The following is an 18028-nucleotide window of genomic DNA, read 5'->3' as shown; positions in this document are numbered from 1 at the left end:
TGGGAGACTATAGTAATTGATTGAAACTGATGACATCAAAGAACTAAATCAAAATATTGGAAGGTGTGAGTTTGACGTGCTCCTAAAGACAAAAAACTTCTGAACAATTTTGGAAAATATGTATTTTTTTTTGCAAATTTCTAGAAAAAAACAGCAATTTCTCGGAAACTATAAGAAATATTGTGTTTTCTTAGGTATGTAGGACTGTTGCACATTATGGCCGTTTTAATAAATTACCGTAGCGTTTACACCAATCGAGCTATTTTATTATTTCTCAGATACTAAATTTTATTGAAATTCCGAATTTAGTGGGCTAGAACTTTCAGGGGAAAACATGAAACAATGTTTCGTTTTTGCAGAATGATGCCTCAGAGTGTCCTTTTTCAGCCGTTTAGCACTTTTTTATTATACCCTCCACAATATAATTAAATTTCTCATTCCGCTTAAACATATCGAAATATTCATCTGAGACTCTTGATCTGGGTAAAGTTCTAAGTCGATATACCCATGTCTGTCTGAGACTTATAGCCTGTTTCTCTAAGACGATTCGAATTGAAATTCATTCGAATTACTATCAAAATCCAAAAAACAACCAAACAATTCAAATATTTTTCGAAAAACAGAAGTTTAGTAGTAGTTCGGGCGAGTTCGTATTCGCCTCGCCTTAGTAAAACAGGTTATTAATTCTAGGACAACGGGTACCAATTGCCCCTAGGTCTAATGACCTAGTCTGGTAGTTGGTGTCGGCCCACTTGTGGGAGTATCGTGTTGGCTGTGGTTGTACCCAAATCACGGGGAGATTCTTCTGCTTGAATGTGGAGTTGCATTTCAACCGGCTGTCTGAGCCATAGAAAGACCGGAGCTTTGGATGGTGCTTCGCAACAAACCAAGGTGGTGAACAGGACCAAACTCTTGAACACATTTTGTACCTCACTATGGTGCAAGGGGCGTTGGTTAGTCGCCTGTAATCAACCCGGTGCTGAGAACACCGTGGGGTTAAGCCGACGCTAATCATCACCACTTCATACCCATGTTTGTCTGTCCGTTCGTATGTTAAAGTTGAACTTTGTTATTTTGAATAGAATATATATTACACCTAGGATGTTTGGTACTGCAGGTTTTGATATAGACCCCATATAACAGTAACAGCCGATTTTCGGCATTTTCAACATTTCATCGAAATGGCTGAAATTTGGCATTAAGTCTTCATTTGGGGTATAAATCTTTCCAAAAGAAATTTGGATATAGCCCCCATAGAACGGCACCTCCGGATTTTCGGTATTTTAAAGGTTGTGGCCTCAATATTCCTCCGAAATGGCTGAAATTTGGTACTTAGTCTTCGTTGGGGATATAAAACTATTCGCCAGAATTTTGTCGGTATAGGCCCACGCCTTCATATAGCCCCCATAGAACGGTACCTCCCGATTTGCAGTGTTTGAAGGTTGTGGCCTCAATATTCCACCGAAATAGCAAAAATGTTTGTATTTAGTCTTCATTTGGTGTATAAATTTTCCATATAGGCCCACACTTCGGTATAGGCCCACACTTTCATATGGCCCCCACAGAACGGTACCTCCGGATTTTCGGTATTTTCAAGGTTGTGGCGTCAATATTCCTCCGAAATTATTGGGGATATAAATTGGGGATATAAAATTATTCCCCAGAATTTTTTCGGTATAGGCCTCAATATTCCACCGAAATTGCTGAAATTTGATATTAAGTCTTCGTTGGGGGTTCAAAACTTTCCACATGAAATTTGTAGGTTTAGGTCAACTCCTTCATATTGCCCCCATAGAAGTGTACCTCCCTATTTTCGGTATTTGAAGGTTGTGGCTTCAATATTCCACCGAAATGGCTGAAAGTTGGTAATTATTTGTCATTGGGAGTATTCAACTTTCCACTCTAAATTTGTCGGTATAGTCCACGCCTTCATATATCCCCAATCTTCGTTAGGAGTGCAAAACTTTCTACCTGAAGTCCATAACTGTACCTTCCAAATTTCGGTATTTTAAAAGTTAGCCACTTGTTTTACCCAAACTGCTGGAATTTGGTATTGTTCAGTTTTACTTCTATACAACGGCGAGTTGTTGAAATCACATAAGGAAAGATATGTGTTTGTAAACATAAATCGGTCATAGCGTTTCCCATATTTATGAAAACCCAAGGAGTATTTATTACTAGACCCCGGTCCGCGATGCTGGCCCGTCGTAATGAGTTTTAATGACAACTTTTTATAGACTTTATGCTTGACAATTCAAAAACAGGTATTTTCTACGTCACTTCTTCGGTCCATTGGCAAACATTGTGGTTTTGCTGAAAATTTGACGGAAGTCTGTTTTTGCAATTAAAAATTAAATTGAACAAGTAAAAAGTCGTTAAGTTCGGCCGGGCCGAACTTTTTATACCCTCCACCATAAAATAGTCTTAACTAAAATGGAATAATTAGGGACCTTTCACAATTTTAGGTGGAACAACTTTTCGACAACGGATAGACTCCTACTGCCTTCCACTATTGCTTAAATTACACTGTGAACACAAATGTTGGGGCAGAGATAATTGATTTTGAAGATGAAAGCACTTGGTTTGTGTATATTAAAAACCCCGAAGGACAGATGCGCCGTGAGTCGAACTTCCGCGTTATGACGTGATTAAGTTTTTGCAAGAGACCCTGTAAGCCATCATGAATTAGCATTATATCTTTGTTTGTTGTTTTTGTAGAGCACTTAAGCAACAGTGAACAAAGATATAACGCTAATTCCTGATGGTCTACAGGGTCTCTAACAAAAAATTTCATCACGCCATAACGCGGAAGTTCGACTCACTGCGGATCTGCCCTTCGGGGTTCATAATATACTCACCAAGGCCTTTCTTCACCAAGAGGAATTTTCCGTGTCCCAGGCTTTCACCTCCATTTTGTTGCACAGTGTTATCTAATCTAAAAATGTGTTAAGCTAGGTGAAAGGTACCACTTACGGGGCTATATGAAAGAGTCAACCTACGTATCTTTAAATTTTTTGGCGGAAAAGTTTTATAGCTGCAGGGAGCTTCAAGAGTCAAATTGAGGTTAGTTTCATCAAAACAATGTAGACCCTCAAAAATGGACCCATGTTGACGAATTTTAGTGAAGAAATTTCGTGACCACTGAAAATTCCCGAAAATCGGGAGGTACAGTTATATGGGAGGATATACCAAAACATGGACCTATATTGACGATTATTTTTCAATAAACAAAATTTTAGCTAAAATTCTCAAAATACCGATCATTACCGCTAGTTCGGTTAAAAATACGGAAAATCGGGAGATACCGTTATATGGGGGCTATACCAAAACATAGACCTATGTTGACGATGTTTCGTTGGAGATGGATGGAGATTACAGCTATTTCGGTTAAAAATTGTAGCTAAAATTCTCAAAATACCGAAAATCGGGAGGTACTGATATATGGGGGCTAAACCAAAACATGGACCTATGTTGACGATGTTTCGTGGAGATGTTTCATGACCACTGAGAACCTCAAATGTCAAATTACAGCTAGGTCGGTTAAAAATTGTAACTAAAATGCTCAAAATACCGAAAATCGGGAGGTACGCTTATTAGGGGGCCATACCAAAGCATGGACTTATGTTGATGATGTTTGGTGGAGATGTTTCATGACCACTGAGAACCTCCAATGTCGAATTGCAGATAGTTCGGTTACAAATTGTGGCTAAAATTTTCAAAATACCGAAAATCGGGAGGTACCGTTATATGGGGGCTATACCAAAACATGGACCTATGCCCATATCCTTTGGGATATAAGTTTGTTGATCACTAGGAACGCTAAGTGCCAAATTGTAGCTAATTCGGTCTGCAAATGTGGCGAAGATCGTCAAAATACATCAAATCCGGAGGTACCGTTATATGGGGGCTATATCAAGGAGTGGACCGCTATAGCCCATCTTCGAACTTGACCTCCCTATGGAAAAAGGACCCTCGGGTGCAAAATTTCAGCACTCTATCTCAATTATTGCGGACGCTAGAATGATTACAACAGACGGACAGACGGACATGGCTAGATCGTCTTAGAATTTTATCCTGATTAAGAATATATATACTTTATAGGGTCGTAAATGATTAGTTCGATGTGTTACAAACGGAATGACAAACTTAATATACCCTCCATACTATGGTGGAGGGTATAAAAAAGTAAAATTTTCTTTCCATAAAAACCTAATTGGGTTATGACGGAATTTGATGTTTATTCATAAAGATATGGCGTTTTTTTAAATATGTCATTGGAAAGTTCCCTGAAAATGTCAGAAAACTGGGTTCAGTAGTTTTGTTTATATAACATATTTTAACAAGTGGACGTGGTCACTCTTAAATTAATTTCCAAACTGATACATTCGAAATTATTGTAAATATAGAATTTTCAAAGCAATAGGGTATAGTACCCCACCTCCTCCGACATTCAACAAAATTTGTAGCCCATTTTAACCGGGTGCCATCCCTGTACGTTCCCTGACAAATTCACAAAAATCGGTTCAGTAGTTTTTGTAGAAAAGATAAAAATTGAAAATTGAAAAAAGTGGGCGCGTTCAATTTTTTGCATAAAAACCTAAGTTGGGTTATGACAAACATTTCTAAAAAAAGAATTATACAAATAGGTCCAGCCGTTCTCAACTGATGCTATTACCAACAAACGACATTTTATTTTTATTTATATAGATTTTTATGTTTTGTTTATTGGTGTTTTAGCTTTCTTCATAGATTTGAACATACTCAAAAACACTCATATTTTATTGCAAAATATGGAAAAACTCAAAATTTTAACATAGACCTTGAATTCCTCTGCAACTACTACTAGACCGAATTCGATCGCTTTTGATGCATCGAAAATCCAAGTGTTATCTGTCTAACCAAAAAATATATGAAAATATCTCTATACGTTAAAAAGTTACAGAGTTTTGACCAGGAAAAAACGACCACTGTACGCCGACAGCAATGTTGTCACTCATGAATGATTTCCGCGAATGAACACATCATAACATTTAACAGCATTGATTACAAAAACAAATATTATTCATTGTTAAAAAAAAACAAACAAATTAAATTACTTACATTTTTCATAACATATTTTCAGATGTAAATCAGCAGCAAAACAGGGATATTGTTATCATTTATTGTTGACAGGAATGAGATTTTATTTTAAATGCCACACGGAAATTTAAAGGCACTGTTTGTAGTATCCCAATTTACGTTTAAACAATTAATTATACCACGAAGACGACTAATTCAATACGTAATTCCTTGATCAAAATATGCTTAAGAAAACACATTCACAATTAAATAAAATCCATCTTAAATTGCAATATGTCATTCAAATTGAATACAAAACAAAAAAAAAAAAAACATTCACAGATCCGTATGTGTCTTTAAGGTAGACAATTTGAAAATCTCTTTTTCTTTTAATTTAGTTCTTCTTCTATTCTTTAGTGTCTGATAGCATTTGTGATTACATTTTGGTATTATTTAACATAAAAAAAATCGTATTGAAACTCCCATTGACACAATCACTTCTTAATTGTGCACTTTAGCAGCAGAAGCACATTTAACGGCAATGCAAAAATAGACAGCCAAGGAAAGGAGACAAACGGACGGACATACAAATAAGAGGATGTGCCAGCATCATTGTAGTAATTCACGCAGAAAATTGTTGATTTCGAGACGACAACGACGACGCGATAAAATTGCTTAGCACATGGAAAACAGATTTAAGTGTTCAAAAATAAATCAAACAACACACCGCTGTTGCAAGCAAAAATCTGCTGCTTTTATTGCTGCTTGATTTTTTTTTTTTTTTGGGTTTGTGTCAATCTTGTCGATGACAGTGAGACAATTTACAAACAAAAAGAAAGAGATTTGATATTCTTTAGGAGGATTTAAGTTACACCATTTCCAAAAAAAGATATATCTAATTACTTTAGACATGGTAATATCCGGGGGTGGCTTGAGGAACTACTCCTAGCACACCTTCAAAATAGTGAACAAACGATTACTGGGACCAGAACTTTTTAATTTAATGTATATAATTATAATACACGGTGCGCCTGAACTAACATTAAATGAAAGGTGTTTAGACCTGGGATTTTGTTGCGAATTCTGAAACTACAATGTTCATAGATGAGAAAAATGAAAAACATCGCCGAGGGCTTTTTAAACAAAACGCTTCCAAAGTTCACATTTTTAAGGGTTTTTTTTAGGTTTCCACGATTTTGCTTGTAAACCGCAAATCCTATCAAAATTGGATTAGAGAAAATGTTGTAGCCGTGAAAATTCTCTACAAAATTGGCATGTTTGGCGTTTTCCTAGGTTTTACCATTTTGGAGATATAGAAGTTCAAATTGGGGCAATGCACGGACTGTATCTCCTCCTTATAAAACAATTTCATGCACGATGGGCCTTAACTAACTTTAAGTGAAAACCGCTCACACCTGCGATTTCTGAAACAGCAATGTTCACAGATGAGAAAAATTCAAAAACAAGAAAGAATCGCTGGAGGCATTTTTAAATAAATGGCGGTAAATATTCACATTTTTAGATTTTTTAGGTTTTCGAAAGATTTGTTTGTTTGTGTTTTTGATTTTTCTCATCTATGAACATTGTAGTTTCAGAATCCGCAAAATTTTATTTTTGTTTTTCAAAATAGTCAGCACCTTTCATTTAAAGTTAGTTCATTCGCACCGTGAATAGAAAGTAGGAACTAAGTGTTTCTGAAGGCTTCAATAATTTTTCACAACATTCTAATGAAAAATCCCAATTATATATGTATATATAAAAGTAGTTGATGCGGAAAGACCCATTAATTCATCCCTCAGGCTAAAGTGTGTATATACACTAGGGTGATGACTTTTTGCCTTTTTTTATCAAATCGTTTTCCTGTTGCGAGAATAAATAAGTGTTTGCCTATTAATGACTACAATATCGTTTATGAACAATCTTTATTTCCATAGTAATGTGTATGGGACCAAAGGTGAATTTTCACGAAAATGCTCCAAAGGCCACATTAAGTATAATTCTACAAAAAATTGTGCAAATAATTGTGGCCTGTAAAGCGATTTCCTTTCCTTTGGTACACCCGTACAAAGTATTTTGGGAATAAAGATCGCTCTGGTGGTCGGGTTAACGTTAACTCATCATCATACATTTTTGTAGACATCGTTTTTAGCCACAACAATGAACTGGTAAAATGTTTCATCGATTGGATTCATAAATAGGGCCTTTGGAGAATATTCGTGAAAATTCCCCTTTAGTCCCATAAAAAATACTATGGAAACAATGATCGCTCAGGTCGTCCAGATAGTTAACGTTAACCGATTTCGATGTATTACAAACGCAATGACAATGATAACTATACCCTCCATATGATGGTGTAGGGTATAAAAAGTCGATAGTAGAGCCATACAGTATAGGGAAAGTACGAAAGGAGACAACAAGGAAGTTGGACTTTGGCAAGCTGCAATCACAAAAGATACCTGCAGCATATTGCACTAAGCGTTGCGACGGCCCAGCATTATATGCTGCTACAACAACAACGACATATATGTGCGGTAGCAAAGTATTGCCCACTCATACCAAGAGTCGCAAAATGTACACCTGGTTACCAGGGGGCTCCACCGATGAGGAACGCATGCTACCGAAGAGAAGAATGCGGTAAATGGGGCTACTTTACAATCAGTAGTAACGCGTAGCGCACGAAGGAGGTATCGACATAATATGAGAGAGAGGAGAGAAGTATTTTCAACATTAAAAACTGAGTCCTGCAAAAACCGGATTGGTAAAAAACCGATATGTACAGGAGCCAAATTGAAGGTTGAAAATTCTACCAAAAGTGAAACATCAAACTGATGGCTTTGGTACAGACACATCCTCCTTTAGAGACTAGCATGATAATTTGGTAACAGACACCGATGGGGAGCTCAGCTTATGGAAAGGGCATTTTTCAGAAATGTTGGAGCACAGTACCAACAAAAACAACAAAGCGGCCACCGATCTAATCTCAAAAGAGGGAATTGTGTTATAATCCGGCTGCAGAATAATATCGTAGGAGCTGCTGGTTCACCTGCAGAGTTTTTTAAGAACAGAAGCGACACGCATCAGCAAGTTAGCTCCATCTGGCAGGATGAACGAGTGATCGATGATTGGAACGTACTCATTCTATGTCCCGTCCACAAGAAATGTTTTAAGGCTGTGTGTTCAAATGGTAAGGGCACGATTCTGCTCTTCTCCTAACAGTTTAGTACCAACAGAAAATATTCCCAAATTAGATCCATTTTCCATTTCATTTTGCAAATGTGTTTGTGCTTTATGGGGCAATAAATTCGCTCATTACCTCAATTTATTGTAGCTGTTCACTTCCAAACCCAATGTAGAAGATATTTTTTCGCAATTTTCAATGTTGCAGATTTCGAGCAGTTATGTTGTTGCGCCAACAAAGTAAATAACATCCTGTGTTTTGTGTAGATAGGACACTCCTTGGTACCTCTACTACATAAAAGATTCAAAAAATATCAAGATTTTTGAGTGAAAATTGTCAATACTTCCTGACATAATGTACCAAAAGTTTTGAAACTAAAATGCCTGGCGCACTCGATAGCTGTTGGAAGGGTTCATTCCTAGCACATCGTATAATATAGTAACTGTTCCACATTCATTCCAGAAGGGGCAAGGGGACTTCTCTCATTTCACTTAGTGCACCCCGATTCATATTGGCAATGGGTTTCCTAAAACACCACTTATGTATAGAGAAGTTTTACATGGCTAAGATAGTCAGGAAAATTCGCCAAACATTGTGCTGAGGGGTATTTTGCCACCGTTGAAAACTTTATGTTAAATAGCGTACAAGGCGGATGTGCATACCATTGCATTACGGTAGCACCCTATCACATTATTATTTCTCTAAAAATCGTATTACTTTTCATTAAACAGTTAAAGAAAATTAAAAGATAGACTTTTAGACTCTCACCCATATTTGAAAATGTTCCCCTAAGTGCAAGTTTAAGGTCTGTTCCACGATCTTTGTGAAATTTCTACCTAAGGTGGTACATTTAGTCCAATCGATATAACGTCCCGAAATTAAAATAGGTGCTAAAATGGGCTGTGGCAGTCGATTCCTTCACGTACCTCCTCCACAAAAATCAACACTTTTGCGCTTAAATACATTTCTCGGATGATGTGGTCTTGTGGGCACGGCTACATCAGTATACTTTTTTAAGGGAGTATAAAGTATATTTTTTATACCCTCAGCTTTTAGGCTAATGAGGTTATATACACTTTGATACGACCAAAAATGTGCCTCGTCGAAATAACGGTTTTAGACCCCAAGTACATGTGAACGAAATTAGTTTCAGATATTTTGGAGTCGATTTAGCCATGTCGTCCGTCTGTCTGGCTGGTGCGCACGATAACTCTCGAACGAATTTCGGTCCACTCTTTCGGGTGCCTCCCCCAAAAAATGTCAAAATTTTTTTTGTAAAATGGTGTGAAAGGGAGCATTCGATTTGGTACAAACTTTGCACATCGTATTATTACTTCGAGATATAGATCGTCCCACACAAAATTTGGATAAAGTGAAATTTAAGAGCTCCTCTCTGTTCGTTTTGAATTTTTTCCAGAAGGTTGTCCGGCTCCCTTTACGACGGTACAATTTTTTCGAGCGCAAGTCCTGTTTAAATGGCCTAAAACCTCCAAGAAACCTTGACGGCACCACCTAAACTCGGTATTACGTAAGATAATCTTCGAAAGGAGAAACGATACTGTCCAATCGTTGCAGCCTCGAATTATGTCCGACTATTGACTACATAGTACCACCCACACAAAGTTTGGAAAGAGTGCAAATTAAGGAGGTAACGGTTTAAAACCTCCAAGAAACCTTGACGGCACCCCCTAAACTCGGTAGTACGTTAGATAACCCTCGAAGAGAGAACCCGATATCGCCCAAACTTTGTAAATCGTATTATTTCCTGTATCCTCGAATTATGTCCGACTATTGACTACATAGTACCACTCTTTCGGGTACCTCCCAAACAAAGTTTAGAAAGAATGCAGTTAAAGGTTAGTATTTTTGGTTAAATGTTCTGTATGCGACCCTAGGTAAGAAGGTACAATTTTTTTTGGGAGCAAATCCATTCTTCTTGAGAAATTGGTCCAAAAACACAAAAAACCCTATAGATGACAGAAGTATTGTGTTTGATTCTTTTCTTTAGGTCCGAGGCTGAGGTTGAATTTCAGTCGGCACAGCTAACTGATACTTTCTTACTTGTTTTTGTTTTTTTTTTCAGGAAAAGAGTCACTTTATTATTCACACAATGTATTTACTGCAGGTAGTTATATTACAAGGACTATAATCATAATCCTATTACAAGGATTATGAAGGATAATAGATTTTTTCGTCAGTCGGTTGAACTATTTTATTAGCAGGACCGAGAAGACGCTTTGAAATGAATAGCGGATTAGCGGAATTCCGGAGGAAACCAATACTTCCCAAATTATGGGTCTTGAAATCTCCCATTATATAGGGCCACTAAAATTGTTCTTACACTTCACGTAGGTCCTCATAAAAATCTCTTATAAATCCGCGTTTATTGCCATAAATGGATTTTTAGTATTTCATCTAGTTTTGGAAATGGTGTAATCCCTGCCAGCTATGGATTCATTTGCAATTGAATTTAAATGTTGCTTTCACTCCGTTATATTTTTTGAGCATCCCTTAAAAATTCCAGCACATTATAACATCGTTTTTGTTGCCATTCTTTTACTCTTCGAATTGTCATTTCAATTACATTTCACTTTAAGTGGATGCCATCGTCGTTGTCGTCGTCAGATACTCGAATTATCCAGTAGTATTACCCGATTGCAGTCGGTATAATATCGTATATTGGCAATTTGCCTTTTGTATTCTTGCAAACGTACCGACAAACACACAGACACACAAACAAGCCCGCACTCGGATACAAAACGAGAGGAAAGTAATGCGAACGAACGTCCGACAATTGTTGGCGATTTTGTGATTTATTTTAACTGATTGACATTTTAGTTGCAACCGATATCTCGGAGTTCTCGTCTATATCTGCGGTTTGTGCAATATTTGTAAATGTAAGTTGCATGTAAATGTTGATGATGCTGCTACGGATGCTATGGATGCTGCTGCTGATATGCAATGTGTGTATGTATGTAACAGCTCGAGTGCAAAATGTTAAATGCAATTGAAAAGACAGACAGACACTGATAGACAATGTTCTCTTGCTTGAATGAATGACAGATAGACAAACATACATATAAACATATATTTGTGTTCACTTTAAATGGCTAGTAACCGTGGATAGTCAGACAGACAGAAAGACATACATACAAACATATGGAATTTACGTCGTATTTACATTCAGGGTGTTCATGTATATTTCATTGCAAAGTGTTAATGCATTGCCATTGCCGTCGTAGTTGCTTCTTAACGCTTCTCTGAACACAGCGAAGTTTAACACCGACACCGGTGTTATGTGTGGTACGAGAGTGAGAAGGTCGGCGAGGTAGCGTTTAAGTAGTAATCAAGCAAAGGTTTTTGGAATGAACGTTGGTTGTTTAACACAAAACAGGTAAAATTGTAATAAACTAAGTGCTGGCGTCATTGGCAAAATTTGAGTAAATTCAACGAGGGTAGGTATTTCGGTGGAGTGGTATAGGGGAAGCTAAATATCCACACAATGGGTCTGATTGGACTTGACATAACAAAGCCCAGCAAGTACTTCGGCCCCATTTTCATCTCAAGTGGACACCGACATAAAAAATGGAGTCGCCAATGAACAAGGATATTCGTTGAGTGTAGTGAGTAAATGTGTGCTCACCCATAGCGAATGCTAAAACTTATAATGCGGCAAATCAGACGCTGATTTTGCAACAACTAAGATATCCTGCAAAGTCATAAAAAGTAACACCTTCAATCGTAATTGGGTTTCGAAAGTGACCTTATAATTTACCTATAACCGGAAACTGACGCGAATAGTTCATCCTTATCAAGCCATCATTGGAAAAAAAACAATCTTGGCCATACCACACTTATTACACGACCCCCCTTTTCCGAATATTGTATTACACAAATTACAATTGTACATGCATGTTCATATCTCTTTATATGTACGGACGTCTCTAATGCTGATTCATTTCTTAAATGTTCTTGTTTCATTTATTATCAATGCTGTGTGAATTGTTTGTTGCAGTGTTGAGTAGAGTACATTTCATTTGATCCCCTTGCCACCACCACCACCACGTCGAAGCCATTTAGTAATGCAACGATGCATTAATTCAATGGTGAGGTATAACAAGCCTCTAAGCCTATTCCGTCATAATTAGCTTTGAAAAAGTGTTAATTACAATGTTTTGGTTGAAAACGTAATGTAATGCAATTTGTAAACTCTTTAAATAATTGTAACAATCATTGCCGAAGTTATTTTGATGAGAAGGGACAAGGATGTAATGTTGTACTTTGCAGAGAACTTTTATAAGGAGACCACCTGAGCTTCTATAAGGAGAAAAGCTTCTGCTCTTCTATACGCAAAATGCCTCCAGGTCTTCTGTATACAAAGAAGACCTCTAGGTCATATATAAGAGGGAGAACCCCAAGTCTTCGATATGAAAGATTCCAGGTTTTCGCTAGGAAGACATAAAGATCTTCTTTACGAAGGCTGCCAGGTCATCTTTGGGAAAAAGACCTCTTGGCCTTAAATATAAAGAAGAACACCCCAAGGACTTTTTTAAAAAGAAGAATCTACTATTCTTACAAGAAGAAGGCCTCCAGATCTTCTACATGAATATATCGAGAGTTATATACCAAGACTCCAGGTCTTGGTTCCTCATAGAAAACCCAGAGGTCTCCTTTGAAAAAACCTGCAGGGTTTCTCAAGAAGACCTGGAGGTATTCGAATAGAAAACCTTTATTTGTTCACACAGAAAACCTGTAGGCCTTCTTATAGAAAACTTGACCTTCGGATTTTCTATAAGGAGACCTGCTAAAAGAAGACCTCAAGGTCTTCTATAATAAGACCTCAAGGTTTTCTATGAGAAACCCTCAAGGTTTTCTATGAGAAACCCTCAAGGTTTTCTATGAGAAACCCTCAAGGTTTTCTATGAGAAACCCTCTCAGTCCTCATAGTCTTCTATAAGAAAACTTCGAGGTGTTCTCTAAGAAGAGCTTGAGGCGTTCTATAAGAAACCCTCACGGAATTCTCTAAAAAGAGCTTAAGATGTTCTCTTAGAAGATCTCAAGGTCTCTTATAAGAAGACCTCAAGGTCTTCTATAATAGATCTCAAGATCTTACCTAAGAAGACCCCAAAGTCTTCTATAAAAAGACCTCAAGGTATTCTCTAAGAAGAGAAGACCTTCAGGTCTTCTATGAGACCTCCAGACCTGTTATGAGAAGTCTTCCAGGTCTTCTATGAAAAGACTTCCAGATCTTCTATGAGAAGACCTCCCGACCTGCTATGAGAAGACTTCCTGGTCCTCTATGAGAAGACCTCCAGGACTTATATGAGAAGACCTCCAGGTCTTCTATGAGAAGACCTCCAGATCTTCTATGAGAAGACCTCCAGATCTTCTATGAGAAGACCTCCAGACCTGTTATGAGAAGTCTTCCAGGTCTTCTATGAAAAGACTTCCAGATCTTCTATGAGAAGACCTCCCGACCTGCTATGAGAAGACCTCCAGATCTTCTATAAGAAGACCTCCAGGTCTTCTATGAGAAGACCTCCAGGTCTTCTATGAGAAGACCTCCAGGTCTTCTATGAGAAGACCTCCAGGTCTTCTATGAGAAGACCTCCAGGTCTTCTATGAGAAGACCTCCAGGTCTTCTATGAGAAGACCTCCAGGTCTTCTATGAGAAGACCTTCAGGTCTTCTATGAGAAGACCTCCAGGTCTTCTATGAGAAGACCTCCAGGTCTTCTATGAGAAGACCTCCAGGTCTTCTATGAGAAGACCTCCAGGTCTTCTACGAGAAGACCTCCAGGTCTTCTATGAGAAGACCTCCAGGTCTTCTATGAGAAGACCTCCAGGTCTTCTATGAGAAGACCTCCAGGTCTTCTATGAGAAGACCTCCAGGTCTTCTATAAGAAGACCTCCAGGTCTTCTATGAGAAGACCTCCAGGTCTTCTATGAGAAGACCTCCAGGTTTTCTATGAGAAGACCTCCAGGTCTTCTATGAGAAGACCTCCAGGTCTTCTATGAGAAGACCTCCAGGTATTCTATGAGAAGACCTCCAGGTCTTTTATGAGAAGACCTTCAGGTCTTTTCCTGGTCCTTTATGAGAAGACCTCCAGGACTTATATGAGAAGACCTCCAGGTCTTCTATGAGAAGACCTCCAGATCTTCTATGTGAAGACCTCCAGATCTTCTATAAGAAGACCTCCAGGTCTTCTATGAGAAGACCTCCAGGTCTTCTATGAGAAGACCTCCAGGTCTTTTATGAGAAGACCTCCAGGTCTTTTATGAGAAGACCTCCAGGTCTTCTATGAGAAGACCTCCAGGTCTTTTATGAGAAGACCCCCAGGTCTTCTATAAAAAGACATGTAGGTCTTCTATAAGAAGACCTCCAGGTCTTCTATAAGAAGACCTCCAGGTCTTCTATAAGAAGACCTCCAGTTCTTCTATAAAAAGACCTCCAGGTCTTCTACGAGAAGACCTCCAGGCCTTCTATGAGAAGACCTCCAGGCCTTCTATGAGAAGACCTCCAGGCCTTCTATGAGAAGACCTCCAGGCCTTCTATGAGAAGACCTCAAGGTCTTCTATGAGAAGTCCTCAAGGTCTTCTAAGAGCAGACCTCCAGGTCTTCTATGAGAAGACTTCCTGGTCTTCTATGATAAGACGTCCAGGTCTTAGGTTTTCTATGAGAAGACCTTCTATGAAAAGACCTCCAGATCTTCTATGAAAAGACCTCCAGATCTTCTATGAGAAGACCTCCAGATCTTCTATGAGAAGACCTCCAGGTCTTTTATGAGAAGACCACCAGGTCTTCTATCAGATTTCCAGGTCTTCTATGAGAAGACTTCCAGATCTTTCATGAGAAGACCTCCAGATTTTTCATGAGAAGACCTCCAGATTTTTCATGAGAAGACCTCCAGATCTTCCATTAGAAGACCACCAAATCTTCTATGAGAAGACCTAAAGGTCTTCTATGAGAAGACCTCCAGGTCTTCTATGAGAAGACCTCCAGGTCTTCTATGAGAAGACCTCCAGGTCTTCTATGAGAAGACCTCCAGGTCTTCTATGAGAAGACCTCCAGGTCTTCTATGAGAAGACCTCCAGGTCTTCTATGGCAAGACCTCCAGGTCTTCTATGTCAAGATCTCCAGGTCTTTTATGAGAAGAACTCCAGGTCTTCTATGAGAAGATTTCCAGGTCTTCTATGACAACACTTCCAGACCTTCCATGAGAAGACCTCCAGATTTTCCATGAGAAGACCTCCTGATCTTCCATGAGAAGACCTACAGGTCTTCTATGAAAAGACCTCCAGGTCTTCTATGAGAAGACCTCCAGGTCTTCTATGAGAAGACATACAGGTCTTCTATGAGAAGACATAGAGGTCTTCTATGAGAAGACCTCCAGGTTTTCTATGAAAAGACCTCCAGGTCTTCTATGAGAAGATTTCCAGGTCTTCTATGAGAAGATTTCCAGGTCTTCTACGAGAAGACTTCCAGATCTTCCATGAGAATACCTCCAGATTTTCCATGAGAAGACCTCCAGATCTTCCATGAGAAGACCTCCAGATCTTCCACGAGAAGACCTCTAGGTCTTTTATGAGAATACCTCCAGGTCTTCTACGAGAAGACCTCCAGGCCTTCTATGAGAAGACCTCCAGGCCTTCTATGAGAAGACCTCCAGGCCTTCTATGAGAAGACCTCCAGGCCTTCTATGAGAAGACCTCAAGGTCTTCTATGAGAAGTCCTCAAGGTCTTCTAAGAGCAGACCTCCAGGTCTTCTATGAGAAGTCTTCCTGGTCTTCTATGATAAGACGTCCAGGTCTTAGGTTTTCTATGAGAAGACCTTCTATGAAAAGACCTCCAGATCTTCTATGAAAAGACCTCCAGATCTTCTATGAGAAGACCTCCAGGTCTTTTATGAGAAGACCACCAGGTCTTCTATCAGATTTCCAGGTCTTCTATGAGAAGACTTCCAGATCTTTCATGAGAAGACCTCCAGATTTTTCATGAGAAGACCTCCAGATTTTTCATGAGAAGACCTCCAGATCTTCCATTAGAAGACCACCAAATCTTCTATGAGAAGACCTAAAGGTCTTCTATGAGAAGACCTCCAGGTCTTCTATGAGAAGACCTCCAGGTCTTCTATGAGAAGACCTCCAGGTCTTCTATGAGAAGACCTCCAGGTCTTCTATGAGAAGACCTCCAGGCCTTCTATGGCAAGACCTCCAGGTCTTCTATGTCAAGATCTCCAGGTCTTTTATGAGAAGAACTCCAGGTCTTCTATGAGAAGATTTCCAGGTCTTCTATGACAACACTTCCAGACCTTCCATGAGAAGACCTCCAGATTTTCCATGAGAAGACCTCCTGATCTTCCATGAGAAGACCTACAGGTCTTCTATGAAAAGACCTCCAGGTCTTCTATGAGAAGACCTCCAGGTCTTCTATGAGAAGACATACAGGTCTTCTATGAGAAGACATACAGGTCTTCTATGAGAAGACCTCCAGGTTTTCTATGAAAAGACCTCCAGGTCTTCTATGAGAAGATTTCCAGGTCTTCTATGAGAAGATTTCCAGGTCTTCTACGAGAAGACTTCCAGATCTTCCATGAGAATACCTCCAGATTTTCCATGAGAAGACCTCCAGATCTTCCATGAGAAGACCTCCAGATCTTCCACGAGAAGACCTCTAGGTCTTTTATGAGAATACCTCCAGGTCTTATATGAGAAGACCTCCAGGTCTTCTATGAGAAGACCTCCAGGTCTTCTATGAGAAGACCTCCAGGTCTTCTATGAGAAGACCTCCAGGTCTTCTATGAGAAGACCTCTAGGTCTTCTATGAGAAGACCTCTAGGTCTTCTATGGGAAGACATCCAGGTCTTCTATGAAATGACCTCAAAGGTATCTAATGCGGAAAGCTCCAAAAGAAAAAGGGTCCGGGTCTTCCAAAAGAAGAAGAGTTTGAATCTTCTATAGGACTACAGTCCAGGTCTCTAAAAACCTCCATGTCTATTAACTTTATAAATGTATATCCAGGTTTATAGGAATACATCTAGGTCTATTAGAAGGCATTCGACTCTATATGACGATTTTAGGTCTATCATCTATATTTCATTAAAAAATGACCAGTTCTTCTATAAGAAGATTTCCTCCAATTCTATTAAAAAAGACGTTCAGGTACACTATGACAAGTCTTCTAGAAGAAGACTTCCATGTACTCTGCAAATTGACCACCACCTTTTCTTACGAACACCTTCAAGTTTAATTAAGCAAGACTCTAAGGAGACGTCTAGGTCATAGAGACCCGGTGCTCTTTTTTTATTAGCAGGCCTACATTTTTTCATATGGAAGATCTGGAGATCTTCATATTCTAAAAGAAGTGTTCAATGTGTTAAGAAGATGAACTCAAGGTCTTCAGGAAACCTTGAGTAATAAAACGAGGAGGTATTCTTAAAAGGAAATTTTGTAGTCTTCTAATAGCTTGAGATCGTTTAGTATGAGACATTCTGGTGTTCTATAAGGAGACCTTGTTCCTCCGCGATTTCTTCCATGACCTAATTTTGAAATCTTCGAAATATGTTATTTATTTTATGACTTTGTCAACTACCACATTCCTCTGTCATATTTCTTTTCTAAATTATTCCATTTACGCAACCATTAGTTCTGTAATTACCCCACATTTTATAAAATAAAGCCTACATAAATTCCCAAAACAAGAAAATATTCAAAGGGCAGACAATTTTAATATTTTATAATCTCACTACAAGTCTCAGTTAATTTTGTTGTTTTTTTTAGGTTGAAAACATTTT

At 38.6% G+C, this 18028-nt stretch overlaps 1 protein-coding gene across 21 annotated transcripts in view; it reads right to left on the bottom strand.

The window, feature by feature from the left end:
* bru1 (bruno 1) overlaps nucleotides 1–18028 on the bottom strand; it is a 703720-nt gene that overhangs the window by 166819 nt on the left and 518873 nt on the right. Inside the window, exons 1-2 of one of the 21 annotated variants that reach the window (XM_073970813.1) lie at nucleotides 10951–11123; nucleotides 5101–5303 (exon numbers count right to left, since the gene is read on the bottom strand). The exons of 17 other annotated variants lie outside the window; for them this stretch is intronic. The gene's annotated coding sequence lies outside the window, so the exon portion shown is untranslated. Of the gene's footprint in view, nucleotides 1–5100; nucleotides 5340–10887; nucleotides 11124–18028 lie in introns of those variants that run through there. 3 more of the 21 variants (XM_073970814.1, XM_073970816.1, XM_073970815.1) reach the window with 3 other exon arrangements.

This window comes from Musca autumnalis, unplaced genomic scaffold (genome assembly GCF_047663935.1).
Source record: "Musca autumnalis isolate F117 unplaced genomic scaffold, ASM4766393v1 scaffold_2, whole genome shotgun sequence".
Taxonomy (NCBI): domain Eukaryota; kingdom Metazoa; phylum Arthropoda; class Insecta; order Diptera; family Muscidae; genus Musca; species Musca autumnalis.
The sequence above is the reverse complement of the archived record's forward strand: the minus strand, read 5'-3'. Positions and strand labels throughout refer to the sequence as shown.